Genomic DNA, 16,832 nt, shown 5'->3' on the forward strand with positions numbered 1-16,832 from the left:
TGGTCTTGTCAAAGAGAATGAGTTGTAAATTTAGAAAAAATTGCCTTGCTTGACATTCATTTCTTCATTACCAGAATAGATTTGGAGTACTTAAAAAAAGCTTTCACAGAGTGACTGCTTGAATGAGTGAAGTTAAAAAAAAAAATAGCAACAATAAAAACCCTAAATACAATCAAGAGAGATTATAAATGTCCCATTAAAATTGATGACAAAAGCTCACTCCCCCTCATCAGCATCCAAATCCTTAATCCCAAAAAGGAATAGGACATTAAAAAGCTTCCTTAGAATTAACATGGTACCAAATTTTTCCTTCCAAGCCCATGCAACCACAGAGGCCCAATTCCTGAAGAATTATCAGTGTTTATTCACCAGGAATTACAACACGACAGAAGCAACAAAACTAGCAGGTGAACTTTTCCATAACATTAGCAACAAAAGCTCCTTTGTGTAATAGTATTTTCCACTTTTCAGCTTCAGCAGCCATTTCAAACAGTGTAATTTTGCTAAGTGCTGACTAAGAGAACATGATAACTGTCTGCAAAGGATATTAGGAAAGGAGAGTAAAATTTTAGGTCCTTCAGGGGAGCATTACTAAAAGTAAGGGAATGCAATCAAAACTAGAAAAATCAGTGGCCCCATCCTCTTAACACCCACCAAGCAATATCACACTTTCTATAATGAGTCCCTAATTAATTGCTGTGTCTGGGTTTTGATAACACTTGTCAGGTATTTACAGAGCATCATGCTCTTGCTCATTGCCAGGTGAGGCAGCATTAATGAACTGGTTTCTGTAGGAAATGTGAGTCCACACTGTGTGTTTACTGTGTAAGTCATTAGTCTACCTAACAGCTTAATAGGAGCTGACTTTGAAATGTGTAATTTTGTGTATTTAATCTCACAAGTGAAGTGTGAAAACCCCAGAACCGAGGCTGTTGGAAAGTACCTGCAGTGAAAAAGCTCAGTGCAGTTGTTTTCAGCAGTCCTTCAATCTGAATATTTCTCTATACACCCTCCAGGCCATTTGCAGGCCACCAGAACCAATCATCCCATTTCCAGTGCATTATTTGAGCCCTTTTCCTGAGTGCAACCTGGGAAATGGCTGCTGATTACATGGATTTTTCAGGCAGTGGCAAGAGGCTGTTTTGTGCCACTGCCTTTCTCAGCCGCCCCACAAGGTGACAGATGCCGATGTGGAAATGACCAGGAGGAAATTACTAAAGAGATTTCCTTCAAGTCCCTTGAAATGATGGCAACCAAGAGCAGCACCAGATTTACCCTAAGCTGGCACCCAGCTTGAGCCTGGGTTTGAGGGATTTGCTTTGGGCAGAGGTCTGCAAAGGGCAGCTGGCAAAATAAATCACTGGCAGAAGTCTGCTGCTGGGTGACATCTTACCAGGCTCTCCTCTGGTGCAAGGAGCCGAAATAAACACGGGCAGGAGACCTTTCTCCTTTTTAATGCCTTTATTGAAAGTGATCAGCTCTGGTGGGGAGAACCGATGGGTCCACACTCACGCCACCGCTGCTCCCGGGAGTTTTTTGCGGAGATAATCAAAACTCCACAACTTTTGTGACAGCTGTAAAGCCGGTATGTTCATTACAGTGCTGGACACATGTGGGAATCGATCCCTCAAAATGACACGCGTACCTTTGGGAACTTCAGGTCTGTTTTTATCTCCCTCTCAAATACATATGCATACGATTTCACAATGGGTTCATACATATTCATTTTTGCGAATTTCACGTGACATTTGCCGCTAGTTCTTCTTTATCAGAAGGAATTCCTAGGTCAGGTTGACCTGCTCTCACAGTGATACTGGAGCCCTGGGAAATGTTAAAGACAGTCTTTGAAAATGTTAAGCTTTGTGTTTTCTCAGATCACTGCACCTGCGTAAGCAGTATGATAAAACATATAATTGTTAGATGTGATGACTGTTTAGTAATTAAATATAATTATTATGTAATCATAAGAAGAATCATTAGAAACTATGTCAGAAATTTAAGGGGGCTATGTTTAGTTGAAATCTATGTATACAATAGAACAATTTAAGTTTAATAATTAACATGAAAGTTATATAACAATAGAGTATAAAAGCAAGTTCGTCTCGAATGTATCGTTGGAATCAGATTTGGGTAGAAAACTACGCTGATCCCAGAGCTCTTAATAAAAAGCACCGCATATAATCGCTTCTGTGATTATGTGTTTTTGAACGCTAACAACAGCAGTCTCTCTGTCTCTATCACCCTCTGTCTCTCCCCCCTTATCTCTGTCCTTCACTGAAGCAGTTTCTCTGGGCCCAGGCTTTGCAGTCAGGCTAAATAGCTGTGTTTTCTAACCACCGACTCAGCTCAAAAATGTACATTTCACCTGAATCAAAATGGATTTTTCTACCCTGGAAAGTTTCCACTCTGCCTCAGAGTGACTCGGAGGAAGAGTGCAGCTTTGTCCACTGGTCTGCAGGCTGAGCTGGGGGTTCCATCCTCACAACAGCATCAGGAAATTTCCTAATTTTCCAGTTTAACATTTGACCTGCTCTGTCTAGCCTAATCCTTTAGGTTAGGTTGAGGGATGGAAAGGGTCTTAGCAGGTACTAGATTCTGTTCCTCAGGTCTACACATCACTTTGATTCATCCATTTTGTGTTGGCTCATTGTTTTTTGGGGACTTTGGCTAGGTTTGGTGAGGGGTTTCCTCCCATTGCATGCTGGATCCGATGTCATTTCCATGCCAACTCCGATTTCATCCATCTCAGTGCCATCCTCCAGGGAGCAGCAGGGGGAATTCTTAACCATCAGCAACAGGTAGTTGATGAAAACGACAGGTGATTGCAATAACAAACAGTTAGAATTCCACCTTGGCAGCAACTGGCCCAACCTGTGCACTCTGCAACCTTTTCAAAAATGGGTAGCTTTTCTACTCATAACAGGAGCCAATTAACACGGGTTTTATGCCTCGTGGTCAGCTGTACTGGATATGTGCAGTAGATTTTGGTGGGTAGTAGTGGCATCTTCTCACTTCAAAGGGGTATTTAAGACCTGATCTGCCCAATGGAAGCAGACACAGCTCAGACAAAAGCCCAAAAGCTGTAGCCAAATAAATCAAGTCTCATCATCTGCCTTTTGATCACAGAACTCACGTTAGATATAGAAATTGGATATTAGACGTTAGAAAAGTCTCTGGATTCTAAAGAAACCTCAGGTCTTTAGATCCTCTTCAAATTAGCACAATTTTTTACCTGAATGACTGCAGCTAAAGAGAGTTAGGTATGCACTTCTCAGCTGCAGAAAACCGAGGACTGCTCTCCTTCTTTTGGGAAGCTAAACTTCCTTTTTTCCAATTGTGCTTCATCTTCCTTATTCCTCCTCACATACATTAGCTCCTACCTAAATCCTTCACACTGCATTTAGAACCAAATAAAGCATTAATATGTTCATCTGTGTGAAATGTTCTCTTAACTATTACCTCGGGCAGTCATTTAGTTGGATCTGATAGGGGAATGCATTGACATTGTTAAGGTTAATGACCCAATGATTAACAATACACATTTTGCAGCTCAGTGCTCCCAGCCACTGTTTCAGAGTAATGTGAACAACGACGTGTATTATGCTACAATATATGGAATGGAGTCTTTCTTCCCACATAATAAGTGCTGTAAAAGAAATCAGCCCATGCTGAAATTGGTAGTTTGAAAAGATGGACACAGTTTTATACTTATCAAAAATGTGAGGAATCTCACAAAGCTCATAGATGATATTATATTAATCCTGATTAGCTCATAAAACCAGTCAGCTCACATATAATTTGTGTCCCACCGCATTGAGCTAAATCACCCACAATTTTTAAAAAAGGATACTTTTTATGCCTATAATGATATCTTACTGAAGCTGTAGTGCTGCACTGGATCAGGCAGAGCACAGAGCTGAGCTGAAGATCCACTTGACTGCACTTCTGTGCAGAGCACAGGGAATGAGCTCTGTGCTCAGCACGGGCACACAGGTTTTTCCCCTCAGAACAGAGGGGAAAACACCCCAAAACTGAAATAGGAGCATGAGTGGGGGATGTCTCAGTGTGTGCACCATGCTGGGTTCACTGGGTTACACAGGTGAACCATCCTCTGGAAGTGGGATCTGTGTTTGAGTGCTGCAGTGGCAGCTGCAACAAGGGTCCTTCTCCTTGAATACCAAACTCTGTGGATAACTTTGACTCTCACAACTGATCTCACAACAGTGATCTCACTCAGTTTCCCTTAAAAAACAGAATTTCCTCTCAGTTTTATCACGTTGTTTTGAGAGCACTGATATCTACAAATAGCACAACTGCAAGAAACATTATTATTACCATTTCAGGAATGCAATCCTCATTTGAGTAGTCCAAAATAATTTATAAACATTAAGTAAGTCACTAAGTTTCACAGCACCCTACTTTTTTTTGTTGGCACTGCATTAGCATTTTCAAGTATTTTACAGGATTCAAATCTGTGCTTGGACTTGCTTGTACCAGATAATTTTCAGGTTAATTTTAGCCATAACATAATGAACTAGGCAAGTAAACAGGACAGTGGCAAGTTCTGCCAAAGAAGGACAGGAACAAGATCATGCTGTTAGTCATACCTGTCACGAAAGCATCTTAACAGATTAGTGAATACATTTATTTTGATTTATTCATTATAAATTAGGAGGTGAGTTGAGACATAACTGAGAACATAGCAGTCCTATTTGCTTTCCAAATTTAGGCACTTGAACGTTCTGTTTTTCTGAAGGCCTGTTCAATAATATGTTCTGTTTAATTAGTGGAAGAGGTAAGGATTCACAGTCTCTAAAAGTTTTAACACTCATTAGGTAATTAAGCATTAACTGAAGCAACTTTCTTAATTATTTAGTTAAAAACCATGGAACTAGGGCCCAGATTCTCATTTACATTTACATTTTAGCTCACTGCAGGAAAAGATAGGTGCTATAAATTACACAGCAGATATAAATGGGTTAAAACATATATTATGTTATTTTATTTATTATTATGTGTTCCTTTTGGAACAGATTGCCCAGAGAAGTTGTGGCTGAGCCCTCCCTGGAAGGATCCCAGGTTGGACAGGGCTTGGAGCAACCTGGGATAGTGGAAGGTGTCCCTGCCCATGGCAGGGGATGGGATTGGATGGTCTTTAAGGTGCCTTCCAACCCAAACCATTCTATGATTCTAAAATATTAGTCTTGAATAATTATTTTAAGGGAAGGAATCCATCTCAGAGGGTCACTGCAAAAGGCACATCTCTTTTCTCAACAATTTTCATCTGACTCCCACAACGCTCACCTTTCCCTCATACTGGCTCAAGCACTACAAGATTTTAGAGGTCTGCGGTGTCAGGAAAATGTGTGAGCTGGGGATTGGGTAATTCCCATTCCCTACATCTCCCTGAGATCCCTACATCTCTCCTGGTTGCAACCAGGCAGCATGTCAAGGCATTCCAGTGGGATCAGCATCAGAATGCGCCTCAGTGCCATGAACGATCACTTCTGAGCACCAGATGCAGAAAGTGTGGGATAATCCCTGCCAGTCATATAAAAGGTGGAAATTTCATGAAGAGAAATAGCTCTCTTTCATGAGAAAATCGGGATGAAAGGCTACAACTTGAAGGCATGGATCAAAGAAGAGGAGGTGGGAGGCAAATGTTCTCTTCCACACTTGACAGACGTGGCAGATGCAGCCAAGATACTGGCACTAAAACAGGCCAAAGACACAGAGCTGTTGAGCAAAAATATCTTTTGTTTAATTTTAATTCTCCCCTTTACCTCTAGAACCTCATGGAAACAGACAAGGCTGCCTGACTCACTCTGGACTGCTTTTGAAATGGTGTCTTAATAACTGCTTTACTGGCTCTGTACCAGCTCAGAGTTTGTGGCACTTTCTGCTCAGGAATCCATAGCTTGTTCAATGTATGTGCACCTTTCCCTTGCTCCAGGACAGGGAATTTTGAGTGAAGCTATGAATAGATGAAACATCTTTGGTCATCAGCTTCATAGAATCATAAATTATTTAGGCTAGGAAAAAACCTCTAAGATTTTGGAGTCCAGCCCTTAACCCAACCCTTCCAAGGTTACCACTAAACCATGTCCCCAAGCACCACATCTGCACGTCTTAAATCCCTCTATGGATGGTGATTCCACCACCGTCCTGGGCAGCTCATTCCAAGGTTTGACGACGGCTTCAGGAAAGAGATTTTTTTGCAATACGCAATCTACACATCCTCTGGTGTAACCTGGGGCCATTTTCTCTTGCCTCATACAATGTTTAGTGCCTGCTTCTGCCCGGGCTACTGCAGCTCTCTAAAGTAAATTCTACTCTACAAACTTAATGCAAATAACCAGAGAATCACAGGATGGTTTGGGTTGGAAGGGTCCCTAAAGCCCATTTTGTTCCATCCCCTGCAATGGGCAGGGACAACTTCCACTGTCCCAGGTTGTTCCAAGCCCCGTCCAGCCTGGCCTTGGGCACTGCCAGGGATCCAGGAACAGCCACAGCTGCTCTGGGCACCCTGTGCCAGGGCCTGCCCACCCTGCCAAGGAAGAATTTCATCCTAATATCTAATCAAACCACCTTCAGTTTAAGGCCATTCCCCCTTGTTCTGTCATTACACAGCCTTGTGAAAATGAAAACTCCCTCTTCAGCTTCTTGTTAAACCCCTTTAGGTGCTGGAAGGGACAGACTTCAGGTGATCTGTTAAAATTATTCTCGGAATATTCAGTTATTAGCAAAAAGCTTTTGAATTTTTATCAGTCCAGATTTAAAAGCAGCAGTGATTGTTCTGCTTGTGATCTTTCCTTCTGCATCTAACAGTATAAACAGATAGTTGGAATATAGGCCAATTTTTACCTATTTTTTTCTTTAATCAAAGTTACCTTTTCATATCAAAACTGCATCTTGCATTACCTACTGTCAAATTTCCTAAGTCTTTTACTTCATAAAAGCTAAATATATATTGAAATGAAGTGTTTCCTATGATTCAGTATAACACATGACTAAGATATTACTAAATCTTTGCAGGATTGGAGGTAAGCTCTTTGTCTAACAAGGTCTTTGTGGAAGGATGTGAAAAGTGGAGATCATTTATAGCAATGCATTCATCAGACATGGGTTTTGGCAGCTATTTAAACAACAGTGTGGCAGCAAGTCAATCTTCCTTCCATCACAGCAGTTACATGATACACTTCATTGTGCTTATGGCAAGAGTTTCACTCGCAAAAAATCCCCATGGATATCTTCACAAAACTTGAAATGTATATCTAAAAAATGCATTTTATGGTCATTCCCCTGCCCAACATAAACAACTGGCAATTTAAAGTGAGTTTGGGTTTCCATTTTCTTTTATTTTTTATCCTTTTCCCATAAGTACCACATACTTTCAAGGCATGAGGTACATTTGACAGATAATTTAGATTTTTTTTTGGTAAAACCTCCTTATGATAAATAAAATATATTATGTAAACTAAAGATCACAATTTACTAGTCTTGCAGTGTTTAGTCAAAGGTTGTTGACCCCATGTATTTATCACTGGAAGATAATACAAAGTTTTATGTGAGCTACTGAAGCTTGAATTAAAATCACCTGATTATGCTGATGCTCCACCCCTGCTAATGACCTTAAAAAATCTGGCTTTCTATAGCCAAAATTATTTATGATTTCAAAAGGAAAGGAAAAGGAAATGAAGGAAAGGGGAAAAGGAAAGGAAAGGAAAAGGGAAAGGAAAGGAAAGGAAAGGAAAGGAAAGGAAAGGAAAGGAAAGGAAAGGAAAGGAAAGGAAAGGAAAGGAAAGGAAAGGAAAGGAAAGGAAAGGAAAGGAAAGGAAAGGAAAAGGAAAGGAAAGGAAAGGAAAGGAAAGGAAAGGAAAGGAAAGGAAAGGAAAGGAAAGGAAAGGAAAGGAAAGTATTTTAGGAAACAGTCAGTATACATGTGTGACATTTCCGGTTCTGTCTGGAAGTGAAATTTCTCCATATCATAGTGGCTGTGAAACCACACAGAAAGATCAGTTTAATCCAGAACCAAGTGTTTCCCTGAGCTAGTCAGATCAAGGTTAACTGGCATCCTAACCAGGACCCACTTAGAGATGAATAAATGTGAAACAAATCTTCAACTCCCGATCCAAGACACCTTAGATGCTCGACTATTCAATCCTTTGCCTAAGGGTTGAGCTTTAGCGTTCCACCAAAGATTTAGTTTTCTGTATAGATCAGACAGACAAAGGATATTCCAGGTAATCAGGAGTGAGCTGACTTGATCCATGAAGATACACTGCAAGGTACAGAAAGGAGGAATCTGCACCAATAATCTCCATGGCTGATTCCATGGCCAATGAGAACTGCTCCTTGTTTTGCAAGGAGAGTGACCAGCACATCAACCACACTGAGTATTAACACAAAACTTAAAAAAACTTCAAAGCACTACAAAAAACCCCTCGGTATTTGGAAACACTGTCATGTCAGTACAGACAGGGGGGCTTGTACTCTTAATTGTGTTTGTAAATGATCTTCTATCACAGGCAAAAAAGCTGAGCACCAGTGAATATCTGTAAGAAGCAGAAATGTTAATTGTAGTTAAATTAATTCTGCCTTCATCAGAGCAAACAAAATGCCACTTTCACTTTAACAAGCCTGTGCAAACAAATTAATTCTAAATGAGGCAGCATCATCCTGCCAATTCTCTTGCAGGGCTCAGTTCTACCTTCTGCTGCTTCTTTTACTCTGTTTGGAAATTTTCTGCCATGGGGAAGGCAAGATTTCTGCTGTGTGGAGACACCAACAGTAAAGCACATACATAAGGAGATGAAAACCACATTGGCCTCAATGCATCTTTAGAGAATTAACTCAGGCACCTACTCACCCTAGACTTTTGCTTGAAGATGATGTTCAAAAGAAAGCAAAATGGGCATTTCTGAAGTGTGAATTAGATCTAGAAGTGTACCCACAGAGTACAGAAGGGGCCTGGGTTTCAAGGAATAAAAAACTTCCTTGCATAGGCCTGTAGTAAGCTGGAGTAGATTTAAGTCCTCCTGCACTTGAAATGTGGAGGATAAGACAGAATGGGAAAGGTGTCAACATAAAGGGCTAGAAGATGTTTTCCACCATCAGAGTGGGAAGGTGAGAGAGGTGTGATGATCCTTATTTTAATACTAATATCCATCCTTTAAAGCAGTGACCCCTGAGACCTCGCCGGGGTGTTTATTCATTGCTGATTAAGAAGTTTTCTAGTCTAAAATGACAAGGCAGAAATCAAAGGTGTTATATTAGAGGAAGGAAAACAGGACAGGAGATTAAAGAGTTTGCCTTAGGTGACCCCATTAAGACACTCAGTGAGGAGGGAATATCTGACAGAACCTCCTGAATCCCAGTCAGACACTCCAAGCACTCAAATTGCCATTTCTCCAACTGTTTAACTCATCTGGCCATGTTCCACAGCCTTGAAGTGATTGGACAAGGTCAAGAACAGGAGTGGAGGGCAAGGAAGACCTCCTCAATTTCTGTCTCTTGCCTTCATCCAGCTAAAGGAAAAGCTTTTCTTATCTTTGATTTTCAAATCACAGTCTGTGACTTCCCTCTCTTTTTTTTTTTTTTTTTTTTTTTTCCCAAGAACATCTTTCTTTTTTTACCCCCCTCTGGCCTTCATCCTTCCTGCTTCCTTTTCCTATATGGTTCCTTTGGTTGCGTAGCAACAGCACGTTCCTTAAAAAAGGGACTTGCAGGATATAAATGACTGAATGGGAAAAAGTGAGTTGTGCAAGGTCTTAACAAGACCATAAACCAACCCTATTTTCTGGCTGGCTCTTTTCAGAGTAATAGCTAAGGAGGTGTGTGGGCTGAGGGGAGGTAGGAGTCGAAAAGAATCAGCATTTTTGCCACTCATCTCCAGCTGTCCCTTTCTAGGCCCCTGGCCAGGGTCCTCTGTAGCTTCCTGTGTTTGGAAAGGCCAAAGGAGAGTGTGATAAAAAAGGAATGAGGGTTTAAGAACCAAGCAGCCAATGAGAAACCCACATCAAAGGAAAAAAAGGAAGGGAAATAAACCTGTATTTTTCCTCACAGCGAAAGCCCAAACTGTACTTCCAGCTCTGCAGCTTTGAAGGATTCTTCCCAAAAGCAAACTGATTTGCTCAAGGGCACAAATGGGCAAAAACAAGTCCTAAACTCTGAAGTTATTGATTCTTCTCAACATATAAAATAGTTACTGGAGATCCCACTGTGGTATTTTATTTACTGACTGCAGTTTAGCTGCATTAATCACAGACAACAGAATCAAGCAGGATACTCCAACAAAAGCCATTGTACAGAAAGTACAATGCTTGAGCAGAAATAGTAATAAATAGAAAGACGAATACTGAAAGAGGTTTGGATATCTTGGTCAATCTGCTTTTTTCATCTTGATCTCCCCATTCTTCATGTATTCATTTAGCTTCTCTGATGAATCCTTCCTGTAAAGCAGAAATAGTCTGGTTCTATTTCAGGGAAGTTGTGTGATGAACGTTTCTAAAGCCTATGAGGATAAAAGCCAGATTCAAGTATTCAAGTACTAAGTAGTAAATGAATGGGATGAATTAAGATAAAGTTGAGAGAGAGCCTTACCCCATCCTTCTCTTTGACTATTGGGAAATTTGCCCATGTCTTCACTTTAATTTGTGATGACCAGGCTATTAAACTTGAGCTGCAGACCAGCAATATTTTCCTTTGAAATTTTCTAAAGGAGGAGAGTTTTGATTCCTTCCTATCTTTTATGGATAAAAGCAGTAACAAAGTATTTAAAGAATTAGAGTATTTTTTTGTTCCATGCCAGAAGGCTCAAAGAAGATTCTTGGAGTGAGAATGGGTGAAAGAGGTGACACATGAGAAAAAGATCTGTCAGATGGGATAAGGAACTCAAAATTCAGAGGGCTGTAATGAACATTTCAGTAACAGTGATCCCACATCATTAGAAAGGAATTCAGAAGAAAACATTTGATATTTTGAGGCAGTTTTAGGATTAATGAATTAATAGAATGGTTGATTAAGACTGGTGAGAAGTTTCTATGAACGAAGATCATTTATCTGTAACTCAGAATTAACCACTGAAGAGACATAAACTCAACCTAATGCAGAATGAGGTCCAGCCATTTTATTGATCCAAATGACAAAAATAAAATTGTAAAAAACACTGGGGTTTGTTTAGGAAGTTATGAACATCTCATAGCCATAGGAAGCTTGGATATTGATGTAGACAGGAGCAGAAATGTATTCAGATAGAAGATTTGCAGGAGTCAGGTGTGACAAGTTAAAGGAGACTGAGACTGCAATAACTGGAATTTCCTTTTGGACATGGATAGAAATTATTTTTAGAATTCCATAAAAAACAAGGACATATAGCATTGAGAGGTCTTCAAATTAAAATGTGTCAGAAAGTGTTTGATGACATTTATAACTAATAAGTCTGCAAAGGCAATAAAATCTCCACTAAAGATGCTCATAAGCAGGTTAGACTACACCTCCATATTGATGCTGACAGTATGGTACAGAAAATGCAGATATTTTACTGCATCTCCCACCCAGACATCCTCACCTCCTTCAGTTCTTGTCTAATAAACCCTCCTAGAAGGATTTTTGTCACTTGAAGCCAGATACAAAGAACTATTTTACAGTGCACATTCTTCCCTGAAACGCAGATCAGTCATTAGATACTCCCAGGCTCTTTCACATTTGATGAGCACTGCCCTTCTTTGCCATCTTCCAGCAACCACTCTGTTAAACAAAGTCCTTCAAATGCTGTTTTGTGAGTAAATGTGCTGCTGGTGCAGGGAAAATTAAAGCAGTAATAAATTAATCTCTCTAGCTAGCATAAACTGATTAAGCTATCTGCACTACCTGTCGAGAACTGCACAGAGCACTACAGCTCTCTTTTAAGAGCAAGGGGAACTAATCTCTGCTGATCTCTATCTTCTAGCAGTAGTGAAATATTTCATTTGTTCACTTTGCCTTGTCTGTTCATCTAATCTGAGGCTGTCAGCAAAGGTAACGTTGGTTTGTGAATACAGAATGCTGCATGAACTCACATTGAAGACTCTCCATTCTTATCAGCTGGCTACTGAAGAGCTCTGATTGGAAAACTAATTTCAGGGTGGCATTCACCTCCTGGAACAATATTCATTCACTCTCAATATCTTGGAAGGGTGAGATGAATTACTTCCTGGAGGTGACTGCGCTCTTCACTGACTGCTAAGAAAGGCTGCAAAATGAAATTAAAATACATCCTGAGGCTGCAGTTGGTGTAAGAACATCCTCAATGACTTTCTGTTCAGTCTGTGACTTCACAATGATCACTTCTTCATCCCATCACTGGCTCTCTGAGCCATCTAACCTTTGAACATCATGAAACTTTTTGCTTTAATTATTTGCCGTACTCAGTGCAAAGATAAAAAAAAATCCAACACAATTCAAATCTCTAAGAAAACCACTGAATGTTAAGGTAGTGCATGAATAAATAGCAATAAAGTGCATTTTTTATAAATTCAGTGACATTTCTGTTTCATCTGCGTCCTGATATGTAAGAAAAGCAACTTGGCTTTAATAGATCATCTCATAACATTTACTCTGGTGGTTGATTTAATGAATCATGTTTATTCCCAAAAATGAGCACTCCCAGATGAGCTCTGAAGGATCTTCTGTGGCAGCTTAACACAGAAGAGCCCTCAGCTCTCTCTGTCTCCATCTATGGGAGTCTATCACACCCTAAACACAGAGAAGAGAAGAGAAGAGAAGAGAAGAGAAGAGAAGAGAAGAAGAGAAGAGAAGAGAAGAGAAGAGAAGAGAAGAGAAGAGAAGAGAAGAGAAGAGAAGAGAAGAGAAGAGAAGAGAAGAGAAGAGAAGAGAAGAGAAGAGAAGAGAAGAGAGAGAAGAGAAGAGAAGAGAAGAGAAGAGAAGAGAAGAGAAGAGAGAGAAGAGAAGACATCCCAGTGCATTTTCTGCTGCCTTTAAATGTTCTGCAGCTGAATTTATAATCACAGTGAAAATGAGCTTGCACTGGTGTGGTGGTCTGTGAAGTAGAGAAAAATGACAGATAACTGCTTTTCTACACAAAATAAATTGTATTTGGCACAGACAAACACAAATGGCAAAAGAGGAGGTATAATCTACTCCTTCCCATTAGTTCAAGTGGTTTATTTAGAGCCAGGGAGGTCATAGAATCATAGAATGGCTTGGGTTGGAAGGGATCTTAAATCTCATCCAGTTTCATGGGCAGGGACAACTTCCACTGTCCCAGGGTGCTCCAAACCCCAATGTCCAACCTGGCCTGGGACACTGCCAGGGATCCAGGGGCAGCCACAGCTTCTCTGGGCACCCTGTGCCAGGGCCTCACTACCCATACAATAAAAAAGAACCCCCTCCTAAAATCTAATCAAACCTTACCTCTTTTAATTTAAGGCCATTCCCCTTTGTCCTATCACCAGGTGCCCTTGGGAAAAGCTTCTCTTCAGTTTTCTTGCAAGCCCCAGTAAGTCCTGGAAGGCTGGAAAGCTGTGGGGAAACAACTACCACAGACCTGAGAAATCAGATCTCGGAGATAAACTTCAGGGCATAAAACACATCAGGACTAATCCCAGCTAACAATCATCTCTAGTGCTGCAGAGGATTTTAGCTAGGAAAGCGAGCTGGTGTTGTAACAAATGAGCACAGCCAGGAGAATCACAAAATATAACACACACATGCATTAGTGATGCACATGGTGTGCACTTGGGGCTTAATTAGCGATTGGCTGCAGGCCTGAATGCAAAAATAACCTGTGAATTACCCACTGGGGAGGCACTGGAGCCCTGTGTCCCAGTGCTGTGAGAGGCAGGCTGGAGGGGGCAGTTCTTTCCTGCAGGATGAGGAAGAGTCTGGTTAAGTCTATAAGCATCTGGCCAATTCTTATCTATCCAGCCAGCCGTGCACTCACTGCAGCGCGTGGGAGAGCATTTGGTCTCTCCCTAAGCATTAACAAAAGCAATGAGATCTCTTTCAAGCTCATCTGGTGTTCGGGAGAGTGGCTGGGGCAAGGAATCAGATCACCAGTTGTGAGAGTCTGTCCGAAATATCCCTCATTTGCCTCACGATTGTCATTGGCACCACTGCAGAAAAGACTCTTGTCCGAAGTGTCTGGCCCTGTTGGAGAAAGTTACATGCCAAGGGCCCCGAGACCTGAGCACAGCTTCTGGTACTGCCAAGCTATTGTTCACAGGTGTGTTTGCTGCATGCTCTGCTGAACCCGATGAGAAGAAAAGAAGGGCATTCTGACCTTTCTGCAGCAATAGCCTCAGAAGCTGTCCCACCTCTCGGCCTGGCTGGACTTCTCCTGAGTTTTGGGTGGTCCCCACAGAAAACCCCTCACTTGTCTACAACCGCTGTGGCAGACAGACTGAGAGGTAAGGAGCCTCTCCATCAAGGACTGAGACATGGAACCCCCATGTGCAAAGGCCCCTCTGCTCCTTCCAAGGACTGGGACTGAGACCCCCAGCCCGGGGCAGGTGTGTGGGGAGGCAAGCTGACCAAAGCGAGATGTTTGCCTGCAGGTTGTGACCGCTGGACCAAGAAGACAATGGCTCTCATTTACTGCTGAGAACATGGACTATCTGTTACATCTATTCCTTATTGTATCTGTTTCCTCCCTGTCGCATTTTTTAATAGTTATCACAATAGAAACCTCTGAGTTAGCCAGAGACTTCGAGATCTCCCCGACATAACAGGCGGATCCTCGACTGGATTGGACCAAAGGACTTTGTCTCTACTTTGGTAGCTATATCCCCCTCTTTCTCTCTCCCTCTTTTCTCTCTCTTTCTCTATCTTTTTCTCCCCCTTGATCCCTCTATTGCATTTTGCTGCGGTCATTCAATAAAGGTGCATTTGTTTTTATTATTGCTGCAAATCCCCTGTGCTGCATTGGGGTTTTTTTTTGCACCTTGAGATCAACCCACGAACCATCACGAACCCCATCCATAAGGACAGATTGTGACACCAGTGTCAACAGATAATCAGCATCAGTGCCATTCCAGCTGGACTGCTGCTGGCTGGGATGAAGGTAGCTGGTGAACACCTACACAAATACTCCCAGGTGAGGCTGAGGAGGAAAGAATTCATCTCTGTTTGAAGGCCATGCAAATCACAAGGTCAAGGGGGAGCAGAGACTAAATTATGAGGCAGAATGAAAAACAAAAGGTGCCTTCTTCTACTCAGGGCTTTCCATGGAGGTGCCAATCTAATCTGTGCAAAGTGAAATCAATCTCCTCTGACACCTGATTCCTTTGGAACAATCATTAGAATAACAAGTGGAGAGGCTACAATGGAATGGAACCAAAGAATCATTTCTGTTTCTAACAACTGCCAAAATACCTATTTACCACTGAGACCAGAACAACTCCGAAGCAGCTGTTGTGCTCTTCTGCGTAAATAATATGTGTTAAAAAATGTATAAACATTTATACATGTTTACCTTCGAGACATCAGCTTTTCTGAAGGAGACACTTCCCTTGCTGCATACATAACACGTGCTTTGTTTGAAAAACTGCCTGAATTCATGAAGGGAGAAAATCCTGTAGGGCTCTGGGTGAGAACAGTGCTGTTATCTCTTGTAAATGCAGATGTAGTGGAGCCCTAGCACATAATATGATTTAAATTTTGTGTCTAAGGTCCTCTACGAAATGGTCAAAGCACTGCTGTAAGTTTGGCGAATACTTTTTTCTACAGATTTCTAGGAAAGGACAGAATTTTTAAAGCTACACCCTGAACTGCAAACTTATTTTGTCTAAATCCAGTGTGAGCCACAGCAAAGAAAAAAGTGAAAACTCCTCAACCAGTGGTTCTACACCAGGTTTTCATCAGTTTTCCCATTATTATTAGGGGTCTAGTTTCAGGTAGTTCTTGACGATCCCTCTACAGCCCATGAAGAATGAAAAATACACTGAATGCAGAGCCTGGACAGTATAAATTCATCATAAATATTACAAGTGACCAGCTGATCTACCAGGAGAAAATGATGTTCAGCCAAGGTCTGTGACCAGCCAGGAGTCCAGCTCTCCTTGCTGACCACTGAGCACAACCCAGCTGAGCAAGCTGTAAACGGGGCACCCCGTCCTCAGGGAGCATCATGCTCCTGGAGTGCAGGAGCCATCCTGGCATCCCCTGCTCCAGCCAAATGAGAAATCTGGCTGGAAATGTGGGTTATGTGTTTGCATTTTCTACCTCTGTCAAGGTTGGGATTAAAGGCACTTGAGACAGTAGTTTCATGTTTGGACTCAGGTGTTTATTATTTCTTATCAGTGTTACAGCCTCACAACCATGAGTTCTGCAGCCTTTCATTAGCAAGGCACAAAATGGCCAACAATCTCTTGTTACGAGGTCTTTTAAGACTAAACTATCCAATTAAGAGCTGACACCTGGATTATTTTCCCTTTTTAACCAGTAACTGATCCCAAAGAGCTGCAACGAGGACTTTCCTGCCCAATTACAAAACATCACCCAAAGCCATGAAGAAGAAGTAAGAAGAAGGTAAAGAACAACAACCAGCCACTGGCCTAAAACCTCCATCTTGCTTCATATGTGTTTCTATATTCTAAATCCCCAAACTCCACGTTTTCCACCCTGTGATATTACACACTTCTAACCAACTCCACACCTATAATCCCACCGCTATCAATCAATTTGGGAAATCTTGTCCGCAGCCTCAGGTCAATGCAGTGTTCTCCTGTGGGTCTGTGCTTTTCAGTACAGAAACTTTAACATTCTCAGCATCCAAGATTACAACAGGGCACCCCATCCTCGGGGGGCACCTTGCTCCTGGAGTTCAGGAACCT

The sequence above is a fragment of the Melospiza georgiana genome, chromosome 5 (assembly GCF_028018845.1).
Source record: "Melospiza georgiana isolate bMelGeo1 chromosome 5, bMelGeo1.pri, whole genome shotgun sequence".
In the NCBI taxonomy this organism is placed as follows: domain Eukaryota; kingdom Metazoa; phylum Chordata; class Aves; order Passeriformes; family Passerellidae; genus Melospiza; species Melospiza georgiana.